This window comes from Camelus bactrianus, chromosome 4 (assembly GCF_048773025.1).
Source record: "Camelus bactrianus isolate YW-2024 breed Bactrian camel chromosome 4, ASM4877302v1, whole genome shotgun sequence".
NCBI lineage: Eukaryota > Metazoa > Chordata > Mammalia > Artiodactyla > Camelidae > Camelus > Camelus bactrianus.
This window is the reverse complement of record NC_133542.1, coordinates 47,179,931-47,198,806: the sequence shown is the minus strand read 5'-3', so window position 1 is coordinate 47,198,806 and position 18,876 is coordinate 47,179,931. Positions and strand designations below refer to the sequence as shown.

General features: G+C 41.8%; 1 protein-coding gene across 5 annotated transcripts in view; it reads left to right on the top strand.

Annotated features, from left to right (window-relative positions):
- Positions 1-4,814: 4,814 nt before the first annotated feature.
- FBXO10 (F-box protein 10) overlaps positions 4,815-18,876 on the top strand; it is a 45,683-nt gene continuing 31,621 nt past the window's right edge. For all 5 annotated transcript variants that reach the window (XM_074361851.1, XM_074361848.1, XM_074361847.1 and 2 more), the window contains exon 1: positions 4,815-4,920. The gene's annotated coding sequence lies outside the window, so the exon portion shown is untranslated. The remainder of the gene's footprint in view (positions 4,921-18,876) is intronic.

The window sequence follows — 18,876 nt, the reverse complement described above, 5'->3', positions numbered from 1 at the left end:
ATTGTCTCTGATTATTTGAATTGGTGGAAGAGATCTGCTTTGGGTAACCAGTCATTGAATTTACTTTAAATTAAGGTCCCTTTCAGTTCTGAAATTCTGGACTGGTTTAGGAATACGATCAAATAAAACAAAGTGAAAGCAATTTTTGGTTGCATCAGTAAAATTACCACATTGAGGTCTCCAGATCTGACAGGTGCTTCAAGAGTAGCCACCTTGCCAGGGTGGAGTTTGGTAGAGTACTGAAGGTGTCTGGAAACCATGCTATTAGAGAAATGATTAAAAGAATTAGAGGTGTTTAGCTTTGAGAAGAACTATAGTGGGGGGTTGAGAGCTGTTTTGAAAAACTAAGAGTTGTCATACCAAAAAAAGAGTAACGGTCCCGGAAGGCAGAATAGGATAAAGGTTTGGAAGCTAAGAGGAAAGATGCCTTCTTGAACTCCCTAACAACTGCTGTGACCAAGGTGGGCTGGGTCCCAGAAGGGTACTTCATTGGAAATGTATGACTCTGAACATGGATATGCTACAGCAGGGACTGCCACTGTCGGGGGTAGGGGGGAGTTTCTGTCATTATCTTTTTCCTTTGAATACTACTTGAATATTACAAGTTTTAGCTCATATTTTTCTGCCCCACATAATGTATACAAAGAAGGAGTGGAATTAATGACTGCTGAATTGAAGGTGGAAAAGGATTGACTTTCAGACACTACCTATTGTCCAGGCCTCTGACAAATATTCCCAGTGTATTTGGTGAAGGTGATCACATTCACAGATACTTCTTTAGTGACTACAGAGGACCAGGCATTGTAGTAGGTGAGGGATACAGAAGATCAGTCATTGTACCGGTCCCTTACAAAGTATCAGGGGAGTCAGACGTTACCTAACTTCATCAATAATTCATTATATTATACAAACTGCTGTGAGAGTGAAGTAAAGGTAGCTGTGGGGACATGAAATAAGGGAGCCCTGACCTATTGGGGTGGGGAGGAAGCCGGGAGGGCTCCCTGAGGAAGTGACACATAAGATTTGGAAGAACAGGAACTGGCCATATGAAAGAGGGGAGGAGTTGAAAAAGTGTTAAAGCATATGTGTTCAAGGAAGAAAGAAGGCCAGTGTGACAAGTGTGCTGAGCACAGAAGAGCAAGAAAACCTTCAGTTCTTTCCCAAACTCCTGTTGTCTATTGTTTTCATACTTAAGTCTTAAGAAAGAGACCCCATCCTGACATCTGCTGGCTAGTGTATATACTGCAATTCCAAATGATAGGACACAAGAAAGCCTTAGTAACCTGCTATTTAAAGGCTACAATAATAAATTAGAAATAAAGTGCCAGGTCTCTTCCCTGCTCTATCAGAGGCATCACCCAGGAGACCATGAGCAGCTGCTCCTTGCGTGCACTCAGTATTACAGCCATGCTTATTATGTGGTGCCATTTGCCTGCTTTTGTGCAAGTTCACAAAAACACAGAAATCACATATGTAGAAGTTGGATAGACTTCTTACTGAGATGTAAAAACATTACAAAGTCACTTTATGCACTCTTTGTCTTTTAAACACATATCTGATGAAATATTTTCAGAGATATAAAAGGTTCTTAAATTGTTTTCTTCATAAACACACAGCTGGCTTTAGTCCAGTAAACATTCTACTAAGATTAAAGATCTGCTTTAAGCATGTTGGATAATTTGCATCTTTTTCTCATTTTCCACTTACATCTATCTATAAAAGAAAAAACTACCCAAAAAAAGTTTAATATTACATAAATAGCAGTACAATGATACTGCTGCATTTAAAACTTCCGCTGGCAGCCGCCTCGCCATGCAATTGATTGAAATATTCAGTAATCGCTGACATTAAAAGATAAATTTGGTGAACAAAGGGTGACTTAGAGACATCGATCTGTAATGTCGAAAATGTAGGTTGTCAGAGAGTACAGGTCTGTTAGGAAGGAACGCTAGAATTCAGAGTTCTCAGCTGTGCTATTAATTATGTGACTATGAGTCAGATTTTTTCCTTGCAAACACTAAGATCCAGCTGTGGTAGATTTAAGGAGAAAAGTAATTCATTAAAAGGATTTTAGGTAGTTTAGCATCACCAGGAGGCCTGAAGACTAGGTAGCTGGAACATCACCCTTTGTCATTTGGTCACTCCACTCAACTGGTGCATTGAGGACACCATCTCTGAGGATTAGATGTCACTACGTATTACCAAGGCCGAAGATCTCTGGACTATCATGGCAGCCAGTATGGCTCAAAGAACTTCATCCTGCTGTATTTGTCATGGTCACCAAAGAGATTACTCCAAACTTCCACTTTGCTGTGTCTCTGGTTCCCAACTCAAAGTCCAAGGACTGATTTGTAGTGTCAGGGTCACATGGAGAAGCAGAAAAAATCTGGATTTCAGCTTCTAAGTGAAAGACATGTTCTGATTCCTAGTAAGCTCATGAGGTGGGGAATTCCCAAAAGTAGGAAGGGAGTTCAGATACTGGGCAGCAGTAAAGGATGACATATTTACTATGTTGACCCTGGACAAACCACTCTGAGCCTCACTTGTTACAAAACTAGGTAAATAAAGTTCACATGGCTGAGAAGATACTGTATGTTTACTTATTCATTTTACAATAAATACCAGAGGGCAACGATGAGCAAGTCCTCTCTAGTCTAACAGAGAGAATCAGTCGACAGCAAGTGGTAGATCAGAGGTGTGCACAGGAGATATGAGGGCAGCAGGAAGAGAGGACTCAACTGTGGTTTAGAAATAGTGTTCTTGTAGTTAAGTACTTATATATAAAAACAAATTTTCCATGTGACAAGTGATATTTGCACCACTAGTGAAGAAGACCGACAGCAGGCTCTTGTAGAAAGTGGCTGTTGCATTCCTTTGAAAGGCTTAGCTGTTTTATAGAAATCCCAAAATAATGTTGGCTGGCATAAATCCAGAAACTCAGGCTTTTGATTGCTTTTTGACAGATGTTTAGACTGCCAGTTTCATACAGTGGGACACTCTTCAAAGGATGAAACATGGTATAGCTTTGCCAGTCATTAATAGGGAGCTAAATCATCATTGTAGTGTGAACCTCCCCTGTTCTGATCTGACCTAAGTCGAGTGGTCTACTATTTGTATCTAGCTATTGTGTGTACAGCTTTGTTTTTGCTTCAAATAAATTGCTGGCCTTAGGCTTAGGGTGTGATTTTTTTTTCCATTTATAAAAGAGAGAAGCTGCATGATAACTTAGGTCTCACTCAGAATCTGTGATAATACTAAATTCATCATGTGGTAATAACAGATGGAATGTATTTTTATAGACTACATTCTATAGAACCAAGGACTCTGGCATAGGTCAGTGGGACCCCAGAGGTCAGCTATTACAAACCACAATCTGGTGCAATCATGTCTTTTTCACAGCATTCTAGGTTACATTTCTAAAGTCCAGAGGTCTATATCCAAATGCCTTTTGATATATCCGTTTGGATGACACACAAGCATTTAAAATTTAACAGATCCAAAACTGAGTTCTTAATCTCCCTCCCAACTCCCATATATGTTCCCCTTACAATAGTTACAGTTTACCTTAGTAGCACTTTCATGGGCCCAGTCCTAGGTTAAGCTAGGAGACTGGGGAATTCCCTTAATTTCCCACATGAAGCCAGTTTGCCCCTACTTCAAAGAAGTATCTCAAATCCATTTCTCTCCATCTTCACTACCATTACTCCAGTCCAAGTCTTAACCAATCTCCCTGCCTCCCACTCTTACTTTTGTCTATTCTCCACACAGTTGCTGGCATACTTAAAAAAAAAGAAAGTTACCAAATCATCCACATCCTCCACCCTTCAGTGGCTTCCTTTTGCATAAAATTTAAAAGTCCTTATCATGGCCTACTAAATGCTGCATGATCTGGCCCCTACCTACCTTTAACTCCACTTACATTGCTCTCTGTCAACACAATAAGCTTCAGACAAACTAGATACCTTCCATTTACCCAAAGAGCAATCTTCTCTCCCCTGCCCCACCCCACCCAAGAGCTTTCACAAGGCTCTACCTGCCTCTCTTCGATCTGACTAACTCCTTACCTTTCTCTGAAAGGTCCCTAACCACCCTCCCTTACCCCCAGTTTTAAATCAGGGTTCCTTCAGTGCACTTACACAACTTTAAATAATACTTATTTAAATGATACCTGATTAATAGTCTACCTTCTCCACTCGACAATTAACTTGAGGACAGGAACCTCTTAAATTTGTTCATCTCTGTGCCCATGATAAACAGCTGCAGCAGCAGCAGCAACACTGTTAACATTTACTATGTGGCAGGCCCTGTGCTGAACGCTATACATAAAATTACTTAATACATACGTCCAGCATATTGTTTGGCCCATGGCCAGTGGTCAGTTTGTTGAGCGAATGAACCCAGTTCCTATGTGTACACTTGCAAAGTTGCTCACTACCCGCTGGAACAGCCCATTACACTGATAGGTAACTGGTGATTTGAAGAATCGTTTTTATATTGACCCCAGCTGCTTCCCTGCAATTTCCGCCCACTGATTCTATTTCTGCCTTCGTGGGGCTACGCAGCCTTAATCGTCCTTCCAGCAGCTCGACTTCACAGCGTCTGAAGACTCATCCGTCCCCCTAGCGTCTCCCTTTCCCACCCTCTCTGCAGAGACCCCTCAGAGTTCCCTTCGACGGCGGGGGTCCGGAAGCCCAGCCGCGGCGCGTGCCCGCGCTCCGGGCATCTCGGGCCCCGCGCATCACGTGGCGGCGCCCGCCCCCTCCTCCCCACCACCGGCTCGGTAAGTACCGCCCCCGGGCGGGGCTCGAGGCGTGCCCGCCCGCCCCTGGCCGCGCGCCGCAGTTCTCGCCGCTCAGCTGCGGCCCCGGCGCCCGCGGCCCGCACTGCATTGGGCGAGCGCCGGGGACAGCTCCAGCCCAGGTAAGCGGGGCCGGCCCGCGGGGGCTGCGGGCCAAGTGCTTCCGCCCGCGTCCACGGGATGCCCCGGGCCGGGAGCAGGGGAGCGGCCTGGGAGAGGGGGCTCGGGTGCCTGGGGACTGCTTCCCGGGAACCTGGGGCGCTTCTCGTGGCGCCCGGCCCAGGAGACGCCGCTCGGTCCTGCTAGAGGCTGAGCACCTGGCGCGGGCGGGACCGGGAGGGGGTGCCCTGCGGCCGCCCGCCGCCCCGCGCTCCCGGAGCCTGCTGGCATCTGGAGGCTCAGCTGCGCCGGAGAACAGCTGTGCCTTGGTTTCCCCTCCTGTGAAATGACCGGGTTGGGAAGATGAATCTCTGCGGTTTCCTCTCAGCGTTTAGATTTTGCGAGTGTGTTTGTGAAGTCAAAGAGGAAGAAGCCGACTCATGAGGTGGGAGGAACCCTCACCTAGGAATGCAGGAGCGAGTGTCGTGGCCGGGCACCTATTAAGTGTTTTCTGTTTTTTGTACAAATCGCAAGCCTCTCAGAGACTCGGTTTCTCCGTTTATCTTTAAAGTAAAGGTGATAACCCCTGCTCTGCCTCGCTCACAGGATTCCAGTGAAGAACAGATGGGAACATCTGAAGAGCCAGAACTCTGGAGTCAGTTAGACCTGGGTTCAAATCCTAGTTCTGCCACTGTGTGACCACCAGCCAGATAGAACACCTGCCTGTTAAAAGAAGATAATAACAGTAGTTAGCACTTGAGGTTGTTGTGAGGATTAAGTGTAAAGGGCTTAGCACCGTGTCTGACACAGAAGTGCTCAATAATTAGTGCTCTTTAGTACAAGTATTATTAAATTAGTAAGCTAGAGAGCCCTTCACATGAGGGGTGTTTAGAACAATCACACTTCTGTTTCTGTATATTTGATTTTCTAAGGAAGGGGTAGAGGGGGACCCTTTCCCCTTATCTCTTTCTGGGCCCCCTTTGCCTTCTCATTTACAGTTGGCATGTGAACCTGTTGTTCCTACCAAATCAGTCCAGTAGGAGGGAAACATTAATGTACTGGAGCAGATGGGTATCACATTCTCTTTGAGGGGAAAGAAAAGTGCCAGGCATGTGCTGCCACCAAAAAAAGCACAATACAGTGATTGACTGTCAGGGCTGGAAGATGCCTAGGAAACTGTCTAATCCAGCTGTCTCCTTAGGCAAATGGAGAAACTGGACCTGGAATTGAGGACAGGACTTTTGATTTTCTCAGGACCTGGCAGAATGTTGGCACTGGATGGTGGAAAGAATGCACACTGTTTACCAGATGCTGTACTTTCCCTGAGTTCTAACCTAATTCTTCATGTATTCAACAAGTATTTATGGAGTACCTACTGTGTGCTTGTATCCCTACTAGAAGCTGGAGAAGGAATTACACACACACACACACACACACACACACACACACACACACACATATTCCTCTGCTGATTCTCAGTATATTTTAAGATAACAAGTTCCAGCTCCCAGTGAGCCTTCCTCATAGCAGCTGACCCCAAGGGACAGAAGCACACAGAAAAGCCTGAATTGTTCCATGATCAGTCACAGCAGTCCCAGAGCCCCTGTCGAAGCCTGGTGAAATTTTAGAGACTGGAAAGAATGCTGCTTTGTCGGGGCTTTTACTAAAGGATTTCCTCCTGGCCTGCAACACTTGGATTTCTTTTCCTCATTTCAGGCCTCTTATATTGTTTTTAGATGTCTGAAGAGAGCCACCCTCACTACAGTGCCTTCATTTTGGTTTCCATGGTTATCAGATGAATTGTATTTTTATAACAGAACAAATAGCTGTTAAATAATACATGGTCAAGCAGTCCCCAGTTCACTGTGGATTTCTGTTTCCTAATGGTGATCCTCTTGTGTTTTTCAGTTGCAGTGCAGTCATACTATCCTTTCCACCCTCTTTGCCTCTTTCCTTCTTTCCTTTAACAAACATGCATTGGTGGCAGGGCCAAGAGGAGTGGGAGCAAGTAGAAACAGTGATAAAAAGAAAAACCATATATAGACCCTGTTTTAGGGAATCTCAGAATCTTTGGAGCAATAATCCAAGGGCATTATCACATGCAAGGGGCAAATCAGTGGGGCTGTGATAAAGATGTAAATTGGGAGCCAGCAAGAGCTTTCAGAGGTGGGAGGGAAAGTGTCATGGGCAACCAAAAACATTGCATACTGAGATGCTTTTCAAGGAAGATGTAAAAGAAGTAAGTTCCTCTTACATGTCTCCATCACATAGTAATAACAGGTGGTACAAGAGGCATCTTGTTCTTTCAGTTTGCCTTAATAAATGAACCTTCTCATAAGTCACCTATCATGGGCTTTGTTTGAAATGTCTGCTAATTTATCTCAATTACTTTCTTTCAGTTAGCTTCGTCCTCTATTTGTTTCCTACTCATACACATGGTATTGTGTACATAAAGGTAGATAAACAGGGACATTTGATTAAGATTTGTCTCTTTCATTTTGGATATTTAACCTGTGTGTCTCATTTCACCAGCTGGGTTCTAAGCAGTCACATATTTCTCTTTTTCCAAATCTCCCAAGTCCCTCAATGCTCTCATTAGAGAAAATACTGACTTCTCCCACTTCCAAGCTCCCCCGGGGCTCAGACAGTCAAAGTCAGTCTTACTTCCACTCTCCAGAGGAGAGAGAACCTCCGAGTCTGAGTAGTTCATCCACATTGTTATTTCTGACACAGCTGTATGGTATCCCTATTGAAGAGCTGTCCTGCACAGACTCAAGGATGTGGTCACTGATGCTCAGTGCCCTTACTGGACCAGGTTCCTGCCAGCTTGATCCCATGCTTGGATTCCAGGGTTAGAGTTTTTTTAGTTTACGCTCACATGCTTAGCCATTCTCCCAAAGCACCACACTCTGGGTCGTGTGTTGCTGAGTCTGTCACCAGGCTGAGTTCCCCCAGCCTCCAGGTGAATTCTCTTTAGGGGAGCATATGGCCTTTGGCAGCCCTGGTCAGGATCACCCTACACCGCCCAAGAGGTTTCCGAATTTTCAGACCTTTTATCAGGTCTTAGAGGCTGAACCCCTTCTCTTCCTAACCCTAACCTGAGGCCTTTTGGCACATTGGTTCTACTCCTCTCCAGGATTCTGCCTACTGATGATACTCAGGAATGCCAACATTTAACCAGATAGCTACCCTTGGACTTTGGGTGCCTACTCACCTCACTTTTCACATGTAAAAGGAATCCTCTGGAGACTCTTGGGAAAGCACAGATCTGTCCCCAAGAGACTCTGTCTCCAGCTATAGTCCTAAGAGAAGTAGGCATCGCTGCAAATTTACTTGGCATGTATCCTGTTAGAGATTTTGGGGACAAGGTTTTAATTTAAAACTGAAGAATTTTCAGTTCCCTCAACCTGTCTAAGAATCAAACAATAACCAATGTGTTTATTTCCTTGTCTTTTGTTTTAAACTTTTAAAATATGAGATATAACAAAAATGCATGCAAGTAAAACTCATGAATATATGGTGTAACAATTCTAAGGAAAATACACACGTAACTGCCATTTACGTCAAGAAATAGAACATTGCCAATACTCAGTAGCACCCCCTTCCAAATCCTAAGCACCTCTCTGGAAGAAACCACTGTCTTGACTTTTGTGATAATAATTTCTTTTCTTTGTAGTTTGTCACCTATATTTGCATCCCCAAAGCATACAGTTCATTTTTACTAGTTTTTTTTAACTTCATACATATATAATCATACTGTGTGCATTTTGTGTTTGCTTCTTTTGCTTAAGTTGTTTGTGAGACGAATCCACACAGTCATCACTAACAGTGTTTCATGATATGAGTTTGTCACAATATAGGGATTGTGTCACCTATAGGAGACAGATACTTGTATTGGTTATAGTTTCTGAATACCAAGAACAGTGCAGCCACAAATGTCTTTAGACATTTTCTATTGTGCATATGAGCAAGTTTCTTTAGGTTATATATGTCAAAGTGGAATTGCTTTTCTAAATAATGACAGTTTTCTAAGTGATTGTACCTGTTTACTTTCCTTCCAGCCATATATGAGAGTTCCAGTTGTTTCACATCCTTGCAAATACTTGGTATTATCAGGTTAAAATTTTTAAGCTACTCTTGTGGGTGCATGATAATATCTCTGTGGTTTTAGTTTTCTGTCCTTGACGGCTACTGATGAGCACTTTTTTTTAATTGGTTAACCAGATGGCCTCATTTGTAAACTGCTTTACAAAGTTTTGCCTATTTTTCAATTTTTTTTACTGATTTATTGGAGTTCCTTATAAATTTTGGTTAGTGGTCCCTTGTCAGTTGTAGGTTTTAAAAGTATCTTCTACTCTGTGACTCTCTTTTCACCCTCTTAAGTGTTGATACCTTAGAAGAATCGAAGGAATGGGGATTCTTGTTCAAATGATAGTTTGGGAGAAGTGCTCGGGAAAAGAAGAATGAGAAAGCAGCATTGGGGTCAGGGGCGAGGGGAAGAGAAGTGTAAGTAGGTGAAGGGGCAGTTTTCTGGAGAAGGACCTCTGCACATTGTTATCAGCTGACACGTCTATCTGGGGGATGGATGTGCTAGCCTAGCCAGTGATGAGCTGGGTGTGCACCAAGAGTATTCTCTTCCGTCCGTCTGATATATTCCTTTCCTATGTCAAATTCGCTCTGTCCAGATACACTCTGGGATTCTGGTTGGTCACACTTTCTGGGAGAAGTTACAAGAGGAAGGTTAGCGAGACAAACGACAGTCTCTGTTGCTACAAGTAGTCCAGAGAGCTAATTGATACCCATCGTCTTCCTCCTCCACCATCCGTTTTAGTTTCCCCTCTCTTTGTCCCTTGAATGTTGGAGAGAACTCAGTGAAGCAGCCACCTGGGTCTGGAAGTTTGTTTTCTTTTATTATGTTATTTTTGACGACAGATTATATGTTTTTAATGGTTCTAGGACAGTTTTTAAAGTTTCTTTTTCAGTTAGTTATAGAAAAGTAACGTTTTTTTCTAGGAATTTGTCCCTTTTAAAGTTTCAAATTTATTTATATAAAGTTGTTCATAATATTTCCTCATTATGCTTTTAATGTCTGCAACATCTGTAGCTATACCCACTTTTCATTCTGATTTCATTTTTATGCTTTCTCCTTTTTTTTCTTCTTGAGCTTCAGTAGAGATTCCTTTCAAAGAACCAACTTTTGTCTTCATTGGCTTTTTCCATAGTAAATTTATTTTCTATTTCATTAAGTTCTGCTTTTTTTTTTTTAATTTTACTTTCCTTGGGTGTATTTTGGTTTTTTCCCCCTAACTTCTTGAAATGGATGCTTAGTTCATAAATTTTTATCCTTTTTATTTTCATTCTTTTCATTTAAGGTTAAACATTTTTCTCCAAATACTGCTTAGCAAGAGCTCACAAGTTTTGATATGTAGTATTTTAGTCATTTATTTCTATAAATATTTTCTAATTTCCATTGTGATTTCCCCTTTGACTCATAGGTGTCTTAGAAATGTGTTTTTCAATTTCCAAGCATATGAGTATTTTCTACTTATCTTTTATTAATTGATTTTAGTCAGTGAGCTTGTTCTGTATAATTTTAGTCCTCTGAAAGTTGTTAATTTCTGTTAGGGTTGTGTTTATGGTTGAGTTTTTATAAGTGTTATATGTGTACTTGAAAGTAAAATGTATTCTATAATGATTGGATTCCGTGTTCTATGTAATGCTATAAGATCAAGTTTATTATATTCAAATCTTCTACATCCTTACTGATTTTTTTGGCCTGTTCCAGCTATTATAGAGAGAAATGTGTTAAAATACACAATTATGATTATGAATTTGTCTCTTTCACCTTTTAATTTTTTGCTTTATGTCTTTGAGCCCAATTATCAAGTTCATATAAATATGAGGCTCTTATATCTTCCTGATGTATTAATCTTTTATCATTATGAAGTTGCCCTTTTTATTTCTAGTAAAAGAACTCTTTTTTTAAGCTTGAACTGTATTTCAATATAGCTACACCATCTTGTTTGGTTAATCTATGCAAAGTATATCTTTTTGCTTCCTTTTAGTTTCGTCTTTTCTGTATCTATGTGTTTTAGATATGTATCTTATACATAGCATGCAGTTGGGGGTTGCTTTTTTATAGCCTTTGTCTCTTCCCTGGAACATTTAGTCCATATTCATTTAATGTAACCATGAATATATTTAGGTTTAAGTCTGTCTTCATATTTTTTGCTTTCAGTGTGTTTGTCCTGCTAGTACTGCATTTCATTTTAGCTCTTTCGTCCCTTTTGGGGGTATTATTTTTAATCATTTACTTTTTTTCCCTTCTACTAGTTTGGACATTATGCACTTGCTCTTCTTTAATGGTTACCCTTGAAATTTTAATTTAGCCAAAGTTGATAAATTATGGAGGTGATAATATCCCTACTCTTCTTTTGGATAGTACAGGGGCTTTGGACCACTTGAACTCTCTTTTCCCTTTGCCACTTAGGGGTAGACCTTTAATACAGTGTATCAGCTTTGATTAGAGTCATTGAAGAATCCACAGATGGAACAAATGAGATGAGGGAGGGAAAAAGTGAGAGGGCAAAGAATGTACTTGAGAAAACTATGTGTGTCTTTATCAAGACTCTTCTGGTTGCATGTGATCAGCTTAGGCACTCTTAACTTTAAAAGGAAACCTGTTGGCTTATAAGACTGCATAGCTGGATCCAGGGGCTCAGAAAATATTTTTAGGGCATGATCTCTCTGCCTCTCTCAATCACAACCTTGCTTGTCCTAATTTGGCTTAATTCCACAGATGGACTCTTCTGAGTTGTCCCCATCACTGGCAAGGGGGATAGGATATTCTGATCATCTACTTTGGATTAAGTATCCATCCTCTGTGGTGGAGGGCTGAGGCACTCTGAATGACAGCCCCGCCAGGACTAAATGAAGTGGAAGTGGGGTTCCTCTAGGGAATCAAAAGAGGAAAGGTGTGCCGAACAGAAAAAAGTTACAGCCACCACAGTCCACTCCACTGAGGAATGACTGGAAGAGAGATGCAAAGAAAGAAGAGGGTTAGAGGGTTTGGAATTGAAATTAACTCAGTTAATCTGTACAAGAAAGAAAGGGGAGGACATCACCTTGGGCCTTGGGGCTGCCATCGATCCAGACCTTTCTAGTCTCTGGGAAACCCAGCCCTACTATGGTCCTATTCTTGCATTTCCATAAAATCCCACACCCTTATAGTCCACATATACCCTTATGAAAAGCTCTCCCTTATTTGCATTTGCAGTCAAAAGACTCACTAAACACACATTTGGAACTTGGCGGGCAGTGCCTACATAGGTGGATTTCTGTTGCTGCCAGTGATCTTCCAATCATACTGTTCTGAAAAGAAAACACACTGTCATTAGATGCTCAGCAGCTATAAACTTTGTTGGCTCGGTTCCAGTAAAGAATCCGCTGTACCCACTGCTTGCCCTGGTGTGACTATCTGCTTTGTAGGCCAGGAAGCAGGGCAGTAAGCGCCACTCCGTCTTTGGTCTCCTTGTTCTTTATCTCACGACAGAAAGCCCTAACTTAATTTATTGGCTACAACTAAATTTTTTTCCTAAGATGTTGGAGGGTTGTTTCCAAGGCAATACAGAAAAAGAAAGAGAATGGAATATAGGGAAAGGCAGGAGTCATAGGAGAGAGGGAATTCATCACCATTTATTGTGTGTTTACTACGTGTCAGGCACAATGTTAAGTGGTTTCCATTCATTCTCTCATTTTATCCTCACAACTGCTCCCTCAGGTATTATTATCCCCACTTTTATAGATGAGGAAGCTGAGACCCAGGATGGGCCAACTCCATTGAATGTGTAATCTCGGGTGTAAAGGAACAGTTACTTGGTGTGGAATTGTCTCAAGCTGAGAGTGATTAAAGAGAAATGCCTGGGAAGCTGAATGTGCCCGAGTAGGAGGCAAGAGGAGGTGAGAAAGAGACGCCATCAGTTTTCTAGTTTCCTGCACAGACCAAGCCGCCTGGGTGGAGGCCAGAGGGTGGCGGCCAAGATGTCTGGGTTGGCTGGGGGCCCACTTGAAGTCTGTGTTGTTTCTCATCACTGCTGCACTGCTCCCTGCTGGCCAGAGGTCTGCTGCCGGGTAGACGAGCCTTAATTTTTGCGTATTCAGGCTTGAGGTCCCTAAATCTCCGGACCAGGCTTCCTAATGGAGTGCTGCTATGTCACATCCAACTCGGACATGGTGTGACACTCTAAGGCATAATAATTGCAGAAGTAAATTCATTCTTATTTCATGACCTGTGAGTTTGTGTGTAACAGTGAGGTTAGAAGTTCCATCATGTCACAAGTTAGGAACCCCAGAACCCCAGGAAGTAAACTAAGGAGGCAGGCTGTTGTAGTGGAAAGAGCAGGGGCTTTGGACTCAGTCCAGCCTGGGAACGGCAGCTGTACTGCTTACTAACAAAGTAAAAAACGGAGCAATTGTTTATTCCTGGGATTGGGCGTAAGAAGACTGCTACCTCTAGGGTTGTTGTGATTGCTTATTGAGATATGTTAAAAAGCACCTGATGTTTAGAAAGCCCTCAACACATTTTCCCCTGTCCCCTTCAAGGTCACCCAGTGAATCAGAATCAGGACTGTAACCCAAGTTTGGGGTTTCCTGACCCAGCGCGCTCTCCTCAGTGAGAATGAATGAGCAGTGCGTTGAAGGAGGAAGAAAGGGTGGGTCCCAGCCACACTCAGAAAGCACTATATGTCCATCAGAACACAGAGTTCCAGTCTGTGTCATCAAATTTCAAAGCTGAAAATAAGAAACAGTTGGTTATTGCTCAGCATGAAGAGAACTGAGGTTTGAAGAAATGATAAAAAGCCCTGATGAGGTTTTTGCCATCTTTAGTTTTAAGTTTTGTTTCATCTTCCAGTAGTGTGTATGTGTGTAGGTGCAGGTATGTGTGCAGGGCTTTTTCGTGGTTCACCATGTTTTACTCTCTGTGTACTTTCAAACTAAAATCCACAAAACTTTAGGAAATGTACTTTGATTTGAAGAAAACTCTAAAATCATTAACCCATTACAGTTCCTCAGCTAATACAATTTGTAGTTATTTGCACTGCTGTTTAGTATGCCTCATAATGTGGGAGGAAAATACCCTTTTTTTCCCTTTGTCAATACTAAATAGAATTCTGAGCTGTCCTACCTCTTTTTCCCCTTTTTAATTAAAAGCAAAGTTCCCTCCTCTTTAATACTGTTACGGTCTCCCTTAAGTGGGAAGGAAGTACGTTTTCTTCATTATACAAACATGGGACAAGAACGCAGAGTTGTTAAGTCCCCACCCTCAAGATTACCCAGTGAGGGGGAGTCAGGGCCCCAGCTAGAAGCCTGCTGGGTCCCTTTTGTGTGACTCATCTCAGTTTGGGGTAGGGCCTTTGGTGCTGGGACTCTGCAGCACTGCCCCCCAAGTTAACAAAAACTCTGCATGAACTGATCCAGCTGGTGTTTCTTCTTGACCCCTTCAGATTCCTGGAGCTTTGGCCACACTGAGCTTCTTACTGTGTCCTCAGTCGGCCAGAGGTTTCCTACCACAGGACATGGCTGACACTCCTTTCTCTGCCCACAGTCCCCCTTCCCTCATTCTCTGGATGCCCGACTCCTACCCATATCTCAGAGTCCAGCTCAGATGTCTGCTCTTCCATGAAGCTTGACTAAATAGTTAAAAACCCAGTCTTTGGGGTCAGACCTGGCTTCAGAAGGGGCTCTGCTGCTCTCTAGCAGGGTGAGATTTGGGGTTAGTCATGGCCAGATGGCACCTAAGTTCTCCCAGGCTTAGTTTCTTCATCTGTAAAATGAAGACATTAATGCTTTAAATCAGTGCTTCTTAAACATACAGCGTACATGAGTTCCCTGGTGAAATGTTAAAATGCCAGTTCTGATCTAGCAGGTACAGAGTGATGGCATGAGTTGGCATTTCTAACCAGTTCTAGGTCCTGAAACAACATTCTGAGTTATAAGGCTTTGAGGAAATGTAGAGATTAAAAGGAAATAATGCATGAAAAGTGCTTAATAATGTGCCCTTCAGACAGTCATGCTAAGTAAATAGTAGCACCTGCTGTTTTGTTGTCTTCCCTTGTGATTGGCTGATTCCTCTAGCGGGGGCCCATGTTTTTATTCTTTATACAAGGGCTTTCCCTCTTTTATGGCACTGAGCACTTTTTCCCTTTTACTGTGTGTGTGTGTGTGTGTGTGTTTGGGGAGAGTTGTATTTTGTTGTGTTTTTTGTTTTGTTTTGTTTTTTGGTGGAGAGATCTTTGTCTCCTACCAGACTTGAGGATGGGGTCTTTATCTTATTCCTGACTCCATTGCAGTTCTTATCACACAGTCTTATACCTAGCAAGTGTTGACTGAATACTTGGGTTGTATTTACTCCTTCATTTTTTTTTTAATTCCACGAGGACTTATGTCACAGTAGGGATCCTATAGCTAATGGTGTGAATAGTCTCAGCTATTCTTTTTTTTTTTTCCCACCTTAACAGAGGCACTGGGGATTGAACCTGGGACCTCTTGCAAGCCAAGCATTCACTCTGCCACTGAGCTATACCCCTACCCCTCAGCTATTCTGATATACCAGATAATGATAATGGTGATCATTCATTCATACATTCAGTGTTTTCTGAGCACCTCCTGTGGACTAGGCATAGTTCTAGCAAAATATAAAGCAGTTATACAAAGTTTCTGCCTTTAAGGAGCTTACATTTTCCTCAGGGGAGACAGGTAATGAATGAAAGTATTATATAAAATGATAAGCTCTTTGCAGAGAATGCTAGTTGGTCGCAGTGAGTTTCTTCACAGCAGGTGTCCAGACGCTGTGTCCCCTGGCCACCCTGTATCTGCCTGTGCTGTCTCACTTCTCACATGGACAGTCCCTGTGCTGTAACTCGGGACTTCCCCATGTCCCCCTCACCCACCCCATGTATCCACTCACACAAAGCAGTAGCTGCATAGATGTCACTGGAGATTTTATTCCTGACCCCAACTTGCCCACCCATCACGATGTCCGGCAAACTAAATGGGCTGTAGCAGCCACCCTCCCAGAAGCGGTGGCTGTCCAGACAGCAGAACAAAGCACAGCAAAGCTTTGGTTCCGGAGCCTTATGTTGACCAAAGTTCTATACAATTTTCTCAGGGTATTTACTCCCAATCTCTCCGTTACCAAGTCCTTTTCCATGTCATGCCCTTTAGATGTTAGGCAGACAAGGACTTGGTCATCAGACTTCTCTCTCTTCACTCTCTAGTGATTGTATGCCATTCCTGGCTTTAAATGTCATTCAGGTCTCTGTTCAAATGTCGCTTCGCTAGAGACCTTCCCTGACAACCCTATCTAAAATAGCACACCTGTGCATGCACACACACAGAGCCCTTAGACTGCTTTATTTCTCTTCATAGCATTTATGTTGTTTTTTTTTAAATGTTTGGTCTGTCCCTGAAGGTAGGGACTTTGTCTTGTTTACTGCTTGTCAGTACTTGGAACAGTGCCTAGCGTAGTAGTAGACAATCAACGAATATTTGTTGAATAAATGATTTTTTTTTCCCCTTTGGAATTATCTCAAAATCCTCATGAGGTGTGGCAAGATAGCCATCATTAGCCTGTTTACAGATGAGGAAGGTTAAAGGATTTACCTCAAGTCATGGGTCTGGGAAGCAGTAGAGTCTGCTTGTTGAGAGTCAAGTTTCATGGGACTCACCTCCCAAGAGGGTGGCCTCTGCCTTGCCCACTGAGGCTGGGGACACCAGTGGCCCAGAGCATGTGGATCCCTCCAGTGTGCAGTTAGATGGAGGCCACACAGAAACCCTGAGTTCTCACACTCTTGGGAACACATTAAAAAAAGGAACAGCTTGAGGCCTATGTCAGGACCTGCTCCCTCCCATCCAAACAAGTTCCCACTGTTGTTTCTCCAGTTCTTTACAAGCACAGGCCCTGGGGGACATTTGTTACTTTGAATTATAGCTCAGAGGCCATAATGGCAAAAAGAAAAGGCAGAACTTGAATACATTTTTAAAAACTTAAGTATAGTTGATTGCAATATTGTGTTAGTTTCAGATGTACAGCAAAGTGATTCAGTTATATATATATATATTTTTCAGATTATTTTCCAGTATGTGTTATTGCAAGGTATTGAATATAGTTCTCTGTGCTCTACAATAAATCCCTGTTGCTTATCTACTTTTTGTATAGTAGTTTGTATCTGTATCTTTGGTGACCATAAGTTTGTTTTCTATGTCTGTGAGTCTGTTTCTGTTTTGTGTGTATATTCATTTGTATTATGTTTTAGATTCTATGTATAAGTGGTATCATGTAATATTTATCTTTCTCTGTCTAAGTATAATATTCTCTAGGTCCAACCACATTGCTGCAAATGGCTGAGTAACATTCCATTTTATGTATGTGTATATCTATATATGTATATATACACACTACATCTTCTTAAGCCAATGGCCTGTTGATGGGCACTTGGGTTACTTCCTCATCTTGAAAATTGTAAATAATGCCGCTGTGAACACTGGGGTGTGTGTATCTTTTTGAATTAGAGTTTTCATCTTTTCCGGTATACCCAGGAGTAGGATTGCTGGATCATATGGCAAGTCTACATTTAAGTTTTTAAGGAACCTCCATACTGTTTTCCATAGTGGCTGCACCAATTTACCTTCCCACCAACAGTATAGGAGAGTTTCCTTTTCTCTACACCCTCTTCATCATTTATCATTTGTGGACTTCTTAATCATGGCCATTCTGACTGGTGTGAGGTGATACCTCATTGTAGTTTTGATTTGCATTTCTCTGATAATTGGCGACATTGAGCATTTTTTTCATGTTCCTATTGGCCATTTGTATGTCTTCATCGGAGAATTGCTTGTTTAGGTCTTCTGCCCATTTTTGGATTGGGTTTGATTTTTTGTTATTAAGTTGTATGAGCTGTTTGTATATTCTGGAGATTAAGCCCTTGTCAGTTGCATCATTTGCAAGTATTTTTTCCCATTCTGTAGGTTGTATTTTTGTTTTGTTTATGGTTTCCTTTGCTGTGCAAAAGCTTATGTTTAATTAGGTCCCATTTGTTTATTTTAGTTTTTGTTTCTATTGCCTGGGTAGAGTGCCCTAGGAGAACATTGCTAAGATTTATGTCAGAAAATGTTTTGCTTATGTTTTCTTCTAGGAGGTTTATAGTGTTTGTCTTCTGTTTAAATCTTTAAGCCATTTTAGGTTTATTTTTGTGTATGAAGTGAGGGAGTGTTCTAACTTCATTGATTTACGTGCAGTTGTCCAACTTTCCCAACACCACTTCCTGAAGAGATTGTCTTTTCAACATTGTATATTCTTGCCTCCTTTGTCAAAGATTAATTGACCATAGGTGTGTGGATTTATTTCTGGACTCTATTCTGTTCCATTGATCCATATGTCTGTTTTTGTGCCAGTACCATGCTGTTTTGATTACTGAAGCTCTGTCTGACATCCGGGAGTTTTATTCCTCCGGCTTTGTTCTTTTTCTTCAGTATTGCTTTGGCAATTCTGGGTCTTTTGTGATTCCATATAAATTTTAGGATTATTCTAGTTCTGTGAAAAATGTCCTGGGTAATTTGATATGGATCACATTTAAGTCTGTAAATTGCTTTGGGTAGCACATCCATTTTAACAGTATTAAATTCTTCCAGTCCAAGAGCATGGAATATCTTTCCATTTCTTTAAATCATCTTTAATCAATGTTTTGTGGTTCTCAGCATATGAGTCTTTCACCTCCTTGGTTAGATTTATTCCTAAGTATTTTACTTTTTTTTGGATGTGATTTTAAAAGGGATTTTTTCTTTACTTCCCTTTTCTGATATTTCATTGTTAGTGTAAAAAAATGCAACTGATTTTTGTATGTTAATGCAGAACATATCCTGCTACCTTGCCAAATTCTTTTATCAGCTCTAGTAGTTTTTGAAGTGGCACAATTTTGGAA